This window comes from Suricata suricatta, chromosome 9 (assembly GCF_006229205.1).
Source record: "Suricata suricatta isolate VVHF042 chromosome 9, meerkat_22Aug2017_6uvM2_HiC, whole genome shotgun sequence".
NCBI lineage: Eukaryota > Metazoa > Chordata > Mammalia > Carnivora > Herpestidae > Suricata > Suricata suricatta.
The window spans coordinates 62,934,475-62,943,860 of NC_043708.1; the positions used below are offsets into that span (position 1 = coordinate 62,934,475).

Sequence of the window (9,386 nt, forward strand, 5' to 3'; positions counted from 1 at the left end):
AGAGTCTCAGTCTATAAAACCATGGGTAAGACTATAAAGGTTCTCTAGGGTCCCTTCAATGTCTAACACAACACCATCCACACCCACAGTACTCCCTGCTTGAATTTCTGCAAGCTCCAGTTGTATCTTAGCCTTCAGATGCCCCAATGCCACCCCTATGGAGTCTGGCTGGCGATAACAACAGACAAAAATAGTTGTGGCCATAATCTCCCAAATACAATGCCACTGCCTGGCCTCAACTTGGGTAGCACCCATCGCTCTTTCGGTGGTGGAGCAGTCACGCCTGCCAAAGTGGGCGCTCGATGGCTCGGCCGTCGGCTGACAGCCTAGGACTGGCGGCGAGGCGCAGGGCGCGTTCCCAACCGCAGGCTCCGGCCGCGCTCGCGGCTCCGAGCTTTCCGGCTCCGCCCCGCGCGCGCCCCTCCCGCCGCACTGCCTCGCAGTCGCCGCCGCTGGCAAGTCCCGGCGCGACCCTGCTGTGCGGTGGAGCCGGTAACGTGGCAGGACTGGGACGGGCGCTGAGCCGTGGGGGACTCCAGAAGGTGAGCTCTCCAGGATCCTGCTAGTGGAGGCGCTGCGGGCGCGAGGGGGGCGGTGCCCGGGCTGCCTGCCCGCTAGGAGGGATATCACACCCCGGCCTGCACAGTGAGTAGAGTGGCTTGTGGGGGGGTCCCAGGGGTGGTCAGGGTTGCGAAGTGGTGGCGGAAGCTGGGACCCGGGGTGTGGGCATGGGTGGGGGGATTCGGCGTCGTGGTCGAAGGGGCCGGAGCCGTCCGAGGAGGGACCGAAGTGGGACGCCAGGACGGCCGAATGGCCACTGCAGTCCGCCCTCTCCCCGGGCTCCGGGGAAGTCTGGTTTTTACCCGAGCACAACAGGTAGGCGTGGACTCTGCCCGCCGGCGGGAGTCCGAGATTCCGGGCGTGCGGGGACGGTCGGAAGGTCGGGGTCCGCCGGGCCGGACCCGCCCAAGTGGCGCCCGGTGCGCCCCTGGTCGGTCCGCAGCGGGGCCCCAAGCAGGGCTTCGGGCGCGGTCCTCCGAGCGCCCGCGCCTCACCCTCAAGGCGGGTTTCCAGAGCGCGGTGGAGAGGGAATGGACATGCCCTTCCACGCGAGAACTAGTTCCAGTCCTTCTCGCGAGGAAAGAATGTCTTTGCTGGGGTAGCATTGGCTTCGTGTGAGAAGACGTTTCTTCTGATCGTACTCTTCGGCCAGCTAAACGTCATTTCAAGCGATTACGAAGTGTTCAGAAACTTTTTGAAGTGCTTTACGGTACTGACTAATCACGATAAATGTACACCTCTGGCTGTTAAGATGATTTTCGTAACTGTCAAGTCCAATGATAGGAGTCCAGTGATTGGAGCTCTTTCATTAAAGGTCATAATTTTGCCTTATTTTTGTGTGCGTTCATTTATTCAAATATTCAGCACCTTTTATGTGTAGGCTTGGCACCCTGCGGAAACTCACAGCCTGGAGGAGACGCTGAAAGGGGAGGGGCGGGGAATGTGCCCACAAACACTGTTCAGAACTTTTGGGGAAGAATAAGCAAGCGAGGTGAAAGCGTAAGGAAAGCAGGAATCTTCTTAGAGCTAAGCGTTAGATGGGTGGGGAGAGAAGAATTATCTTGTTTCATTTTCCAGATATTTTAGAAAGTGTGTTTTTGACAAAGTGATTTTAGATCAGCCATGAAGCTGAGACTTGTCTTACATTTTAATGCCATCGATTTTCTTTACTAAAATGGGGAAGCGGGCATGGTTTATACCAAAGGCACAGTGACATTTGGGAAAAGTACTGGATGTTGGATTTGTCTTAGATGCAGTTATTTTGTATAGTTTGTATATTATAGTCCTGTAATACAGGAATAGACTTCAACCTGACAGGATACCTGGATTTAATCTTCTATACTATTACTTGTGGGTCTTAGGTCACTTTTCTCTTCCTTTCTCTTTATGTATCACTGCATCTGACTTCAGTGACAGAAAATACATACGTCAGAGTACCTTAACATTTTTTAAAATTTTGCAAATAATAGATCCTCAAAGGAAAAAATTTAAGTACTTATTTTTTAAGAAATTGTCTTCTATTCAGTAATCCTTTTTATTTCAGAAAGGGGATTGAGGCCATTTATAACTTATATGAGCCTTTCTTAATTATCTTTTGACTAGAATAAAGATTAAAATGGATTTGTTTAGGCCTCTTATCATTGTAAAATTCTTTTGTTCTGAATCCTGGAAAACTGGTTTAATGACCTCTGCATTCAAACAAACAAACAAACAAAACACACTTTTTAGGAGTTATGTATCCTGAATCATGAATTCTTGGCTTTTTTTTTTTTAAGATTTTATTTTTAAGTAATCTCTATATGTGGAGCTCAAATTTAAAATCCCAAATCAAGAGTCACATGCTCCACCCACTGAGCCAGCTAGGGGTCCCCTCACCCCTTTTTTTAAAATTAAAAAAAATTTTTTTAATGTTCTTATTTATTTTTGAGAGAGAGAGAGGCAGCGTGAGCAGGGGAGGGTCAGAGAGAGAAGGTGTCACAGGATCTGAAGCAGGCTCCAGGCTCCGAGCCAGCTGTCAGCACAGAGCCCGACATGGGGCTCGAACCCATGAACTGTGAGATCATGACCTGAGCCAAAGTCGAACACTCAACCAACTGAGCCACCCAGGTACTCCTCTTTTTTAAAAATATTAACAGAAGAATTATTTCTAGAAAAGTAGCATAATATAGCCCTATTATCACCCTATATTAATGTTTCCTGCCTAAGAAATTGGAGCCACATATGTGACAGGGAGGAGGGAAAACTTCCACAGGGTGATAATTCTAAATATTTAAAGCTCAGGATACACTTTCACCAACTTAGTTTCAGTAACTTATATGTATTTATTGCCCAGATAATGCTTCTCCTTGGGTAAATATCCAACAGTATCTATTATATCCTTTTCTATTGTGTTTGTAGGTATCTATATGATGAATATATGCATGTTTTTGTGTATGTATGCAAAATATTCCTCATTCACTACATTTTTATGTAAGTAAAGTTATCAAAAAGTTGAAAATACCTATGAAACACCAGAAAAAATTATTTTAAATATTTTGAGAGGAGATCTGAAAAGAAAAGAAAAAAGGAATGAAAACATACATGTGTGAAATCCCTTAATCCTAATTCCAGTGTCCAAAAGGCTCTGGAAAGGTTTTTTTCTTAACCCAATTGGCAGCAAAATACACCATGAACTGATAAGAAGCTGTTTATAGTCATTATTTAACCCTACCCTATGTGAGTATGTTTTGTCTTTTGCTACAGAAGTATCAATGAGTTTGATTGATAGAGTGCTGCCCCAGACTGTCTTGGGGAGTTAGTGGTTGGTGGAGGTAATGGTTGGTATGTTCACTCTATTACTTGGGTGGGGCCCTGAGGATAGCAGTCAGAAGGAGAGTAATAATGGAGTTGTTCCAGGGAGCTGTACTTGCAAAGTTAAGAGCTTACTGGGCATCTGGCATGGGGTAAGAAGCAGTATCTGCCAATAAAATCCCTCCAGTAGGACGCCAAGAAGGTCTGAAATGTAGCTCAGTTATAGCTGGGTGTTCTATAGGCTATGTTGTGAATTAGAAGTGGGAGCCATGAGGAAAAGCCAAGATAGTGGATTAGGGGTGACTGTGAATGCTGACTTTGATGTAAGATCCACAGTTTGAAGGGGGAAAAGGGGGTATGGGGGGCTCTAAGGCAAGCAGGGTCTAATGGCTATACCCAAGAAGTCTTAGGTGATAGATTGCATGAGCAACAAATACAAAGATAGAGTTATTTGGAAAATTGGTCAAGGATTCCTGGCCTCAACTGAATTGGGAGGAATAATGGCATCTTGCACACACTTTGCTTTTGTACTTAGGAGTCTCCTGCTGCCTTACTTTTTTAAAATGTCGGTACTTTGTCAAATAGTATTTTGGTCACTTCCATCGCTGTTAGCAGTGTGTTTTGACTTCTAACTAATCTCCATGACTTTGCTTCTTCACTTTTAATATGGTGCTCTATTCCATCCTAGCTAGAATCCAGATAACTAGATCATTAATTATGTCTCAACTAAAATGAATAAGCTGTGAGAGACCAAGAGACTTCAGTCAGTAAAGTTCATGATCTTTGAAACAATTAATTAAAACACACACCCACACCCACAACTTTGTTTTCTTGTTACTGGAGTGTTAGTGAGGTCCCAAGTAGTGAGATTGTTTAGGTAGTTACTTTCAGAGGAGTGAGGTGGGAGATACGAAAAGAATAAATTTTGTATCTTAAAATCTACCATCTGGCACTCCTCAATATCCAGAATGGAATCTGTCTTCCCAAGGGTAGATGGAAGAGTTGGTTTGTGGAACAAAGAGTAATAAAAATTGTGAAGAATATCCAAAGACTAAACTAACACTGTTAGTAATTACTGATTTAATGTCTAGATGAGAAGAGCCCTTTAAAGTTGATATCTCTAGAACTCACACTTTAACATAAAGCCTCAAAGTATTGAAGACAGGAGAATGAAGTGATAAAAAAGTAACAAACCTATAATGATTAGATGCTTCAGTAGGTATGGCAGTAACTGTCGGAAACAGTGATTAGAGAGACTTTATGAAGAGGCTCTATGAAGTAGTTGAAGGAACATGGACATTGAAACCAGACAGGTGTGGCATTATCTTATTCCACTTAAGTAACATCTTGACCTCGGACACATTTCTTGTTACCATCATCTGTAAAATGAGGATAATAATATATAAGTTTCAGTGTTACGAAGATTAAAATTTTCTAGTAAGTAAATTGTCAAAAAATGTTAGTTCCTTTTCTGATGACTGTCTTAGAGTTGGTTCCTCCTGCTTAGTTTGCCCTCCCTCCCCCACACACTTCCTTTATCCTTTAGGGGTTTCTCTTTTGTAATCTGGAAGGAGAGTTGCCAGAGCCAGTAATAGTACTTCTTCAGTAGGACTCCCAATGGCAGGCTCCCTCAGAATTCAGTTCTGTTATTGTTCTCAGCCCGAATAGTAGTAATCTGGAGCACTTCTGGAAAACAGAAGGGGAGGAAGGCAAAGTACGCCGCATCCCCACTCGTGCACCCCTTATGCCTGTTTATACATTCCCTGTAACTGCTGTTTCCTTCCTCTGTCATCCTAACTTCTCTATCTCAGAGGATGTGTCCTCTGTTGGTTCTTGGAGCTGCATGTATCTGCCATTCCAGTTGGCCTGTAGTACGCAGTGATAAGCAGCATTCTCCCCATTCCTAGCAGGTTTGCAGGAAACACTCTTGGAATCTTGCTACACTTGATGTATTTTCATTATATATTAAAATAAGATATTAGTGCTCTGAATGGGCATGTTACAAGTTAGCCTTTTTGTGATATGACAAGAAACATGAATTAAGTTGTTATGAGAATTTATATTCAGAATTCAAAAAAAAATTAAATTCATGGTGCAGCAAGCCATTTTTAGCTTGAAAGGAGTGTGATATTAAATTTAATTATACGTAAGAGTAACAAATTTTTATGTGAACTGATATACTAGGTTAACTAAAAGTATCTTTTCTTCCTTTATTCATAATCCAGGAGTAGTTAAGAGAAGAGTCTTTTTATATTTAGGGTATTTAATGTTAGTTAATTTAATCCAAAATATTAATCAGAAATGGCCACTTTTGGGGCGCCTGAGTGGTTCAGTGGGTTGACTCTTTATTTTAGCTCAGCTCATGATCTCACAACTCATGAGATGGAACCCCACCATGCTCTACTGTAACGGTGCAGAGCCTGCTTCGGATTCTCTAACTCTTTCTGCCCCTACCCAGCTAGCACTATCTGTCTCTCTCAAAATAAATAAACAAATGGCCACTTTTAAGTAGGTGTGACATGGACTTGTTATATAGTCTTCTAATATAAATGCTATCATAGTATGAACACAAAGGAATATTTAAATTTCTTGGTTTATAGTATTTAATGATTAGTGTTTCAAAGGTTGTGTTCTATAGAACACTAGTTTCACAGCATTCCCAGCTGGGGCCAAAAAATGAGAAAAGGGGTAGCCTAGGGAGAGATCTGTAATTAAAATATCAAATGCTATGCATATATGCCCTCTTGGCAGTATATAGTACACATTACCATATTATGGAGATCTCCTGTAGGAAAGAAAACTGCCAATGTGGCATTTCCCAAAAGTATTTGGTTTTTGGGCCCACCCCCTCCCCACCACCCTCCAGGACACACAACACTTAGCCTCATTCTTTGGCACTACTGTTCTGTAGAACACTTTGGGAAACATTGCTTTATCTATTGGGCCCTCTCTTAATGTGTAAGCTTCTATACTTATAGTTTTCATAATTATCATTTTTTTAAGTAAATTCTGCCCCCAACATGGGTCTTGAACTCATAACCTCAAGATCAAGAGTTGCAAGATCTTGACTGAGCCATCTTGACTGGGCTCAGTCAGTTGAGTGTCCAACTTCAGCCCAGCTCATATTCTTGCAGTTGTGGCTTTGAGCCCCATGTTGAGCTCTGTGCTGACAGCTGAGAGCCTGGAGCTTGCTTCAGATGCTGTGTCTCCCTCTCTGCTGTTCCCCTGGTCTGTCTTTAAAAATTGACTAAACCTCAAGAAAATTTAAAGAAAATAAATAAAATCCTCCATCTTATAATCTAGCCTCAGTATTCTTATCTGTAAATTAATAGTGCTAGTAGATATTTTATGCTGGTAGTTAAATGAAAAATCCATTTATTACAGCATCCCAGCCTTTAGAGATTCTGATTCATTTGTTTTAGGCTGGATTTTGTTTTTGTTTAAGTTTATTTACTTATTTTTGAGAAAGAGCATGAGCATGGGAGAGACAGAGGGACAGGGAGAGAGAGGATCCTAAGCAGGCTCCACACTGTCAACACAGAACCCAAAGGTGGGGCTCAAAGTCACCAGCTGTGAGATCATGACCTGAGCTGAAATCAAGAGTCAGATGCTTTGCTGACTGAGCCACCCAGACTCCCAGGTTTGGTATTTTTTTTTAAGCAGTTAGAGTCATGAACCACTGTCTGCATTATTATAGGTCTGCTCTTGTGACATGCTTAGCTGCCTTTAATTTTGCCTGTCTCCTCCTATATCCCCCCGACTTGCTATTTTCCCAACCCTCCCTTTTTTAAGCCTTAAACCTTTTAACCCTTTTGGACCTCTTATTCTTGGAGGAAATAGGAGGTGAAAATAATCTTGTGATTTACTGAAAGATGTAGGGGGAAATAGGTGGAGGAGTCCAAATGTAAAGTAATGATCTCGCCCCTTCCCTGTGCCATTTGTTCTGTACATTTTGTTCCTTACATCTTAGTATAAAAATGCTGGTTTTCCTTTCTCCCCCCGTGGAAACGCCTCCTCGCATTCAGGACAAAGAATGAGCTTGTTGCCAAAGAGACCTGGGTTTATTCTCTCAGTTCTGTTATTTACTGACATCTTAATAGTTTTCTTATCCATAAAATGGGGACCAATAATACCATCCTTGCTTTCTTCTTTGTGTTGATGAGAGATGGTATGAGTTAAGCACTTAAAAAGTTGCTAGCTTAGTGAGTAGTAACTATCATTGCCATTTTGTGACTTGAGAGTCACATCTTTCATTAGGAAGATGAAAGGCAGCCAGGAACTACAACAGCAGGCATATACCTGTGTCCTCCTCATTTGTGACATTACCAAGATGATGCTAACAAATAGTATTGCGAATTTTAAAAGTTAGGAACCTAACAGAAATTTAGTTTATTTATTAGTTTTTAAGAATTTTATTTTAAAAGTTTTAAAATTTCTAAAAAATTTGGAGGTAGAGAACATTATCCATAATGCTACTACTCTAATAATTATGGTTAAGATTTTTGGATCCTGATTTGGAAAAATACCAGAAGAATCTTGCAATCTAAGTGATAGCTGGAGAAGCCAAACATATTTTAGTAGAACCATAAATATAATGGAAAAACTGCTATACCGAGAGGAAGCAGTATAAGAATAGGAGAATTAATCATGGAAAGTTTCCTGAAGGAAGTGATTTTTTTTTAAAGCTGAATTTTAAAATATAGAGCTTATTTAAATAGAAGCAAGGTATTTCAGATTCAAAGATGGGATACATACAAGATTTAAAAATCACGAAGGTAAAACTGGATTAAAGAACTCTAAACTTATAAATGATTTCCTTCAGTATCCATTTTAGCTTCAACCCAGTCAAGTGCAGTGGTTCAGTGTGTCGGCAAACCAACATTAGGACTATGCCTGGAGATACTTAAAGTAGGGTAACAAAAAGACTTCATTTTTTCTTTACCAAGGGGCAGCCTTCCGCTGGCAACATTTAAGCATGCTCTCTGTAACTTGTGAGTTGCTGTTTTGTGGCCTATAATTTAGCAAAGCCAAAATCACAGGTCAAAGAGAATCTTAATTTCAGTCTGGATAGAATGATCCACCTTCTTTCTAGAGTAATGCTGATTACTGTTTTGCTTTGTGTTATTTTAGAAAGGTTTAGATTTTAAGATTTATGTATGTTTCCCAAAGTGTGGGAGATTCTGGAGAGGGTATTTTTTTTGGCTTACTTTATGCTTTTTGAATAAAACTGAGAAACTAAAAGACTAGAGGCTGCGTTGAAGCCGTTGTGGTATCTTTTGGAGAAGTGAAAGTTGAAGGAAGTACAGCAATTGAAATTGAAGTGTGATATATTTCAAAACTTAAGGCACCTGTTACATTCTGGAATTAGTTTCATTTACTGCGCAGTGGCTTGTTTGTTTTGTAAATTGGTCTTTTTATCCTCTGGAAAACTAGCAAACCAACAGACCTATCTTACTTTGTTGTTGTCTTTGATTATTTGTGATCTTTCCTCTTTTCCTTTTTCAAAATGATATAATGAATCATTCTAAGAAACAAAATGACCAAAAAGATTAGGAAGACTCTTTTTCCCCATAAATTTTAACCATAATTTTAAATATATTCTCATCCCTACCGAAACAGATCTTTAAACCCTACAGAGAGAAAATCATGTTAACGCTACATGTTTTGTTTTGTGTTATTAAAATTGTTGAAGGTGCTTAAATTTCTTTGCCTATGTAAATTTGATATTAACTCATTTTCAGATGGGGAAAATTATTCCTTCATGATAAGACAATTAGCTTCTCTTGGAGATGGAGTTGGAGTAAGTTACTCTAGCAAACCATGGCCTTGGAAATTTGGCTCCCTGCTGGTTCCTCTTTCTGTCAGCAGTCAACAATATTTATACATATGTATTAATGTAAACTGGTGCAGCCGCTCTGGAAAACAGTGTGGAGGTTCCTCAAAAAACTATCGATAGAACTCCCTTATGACCCAGCAATAGCATTGCTGGGGATTTACCCAAGAGAGACAGAAATGCTGAGGCATAGGAGCACATG

The 9,386-nt window shown here is 41.0% G+C and overlaps 1 protein-coding gene across 11 annotated transcripts in view; it reads left to right on the plus strand.

Moving 5' to 3' along the window:
- The first annotated feature begins 363 nt into the window (after nt 1–363).
- HEATR5A (HEAT repeat containing 5A) overlaps nt 364–9,386 on the plus strand; it is a 106,251-nt gene continuing 97,228 nt past the window's right edge. For 6 of the 11 annotated variants that reach the window (XM_029951284.1, XM_029951287.1, XM_029951290.1 and 3 more), the window contains exon 1: nt 367–542. The gene's annotated coding sequence lies outside the window, so the exon portion shown is untranslated. Of the gene's footprint in view, nt 646–9,386 lie in introns of all 11 variants that reach the window. The other 5 variants (XM_029951291.1, XM_029951292.1, XM_029951293.1 and 2 more) reach the window with 3 other exon arrangements.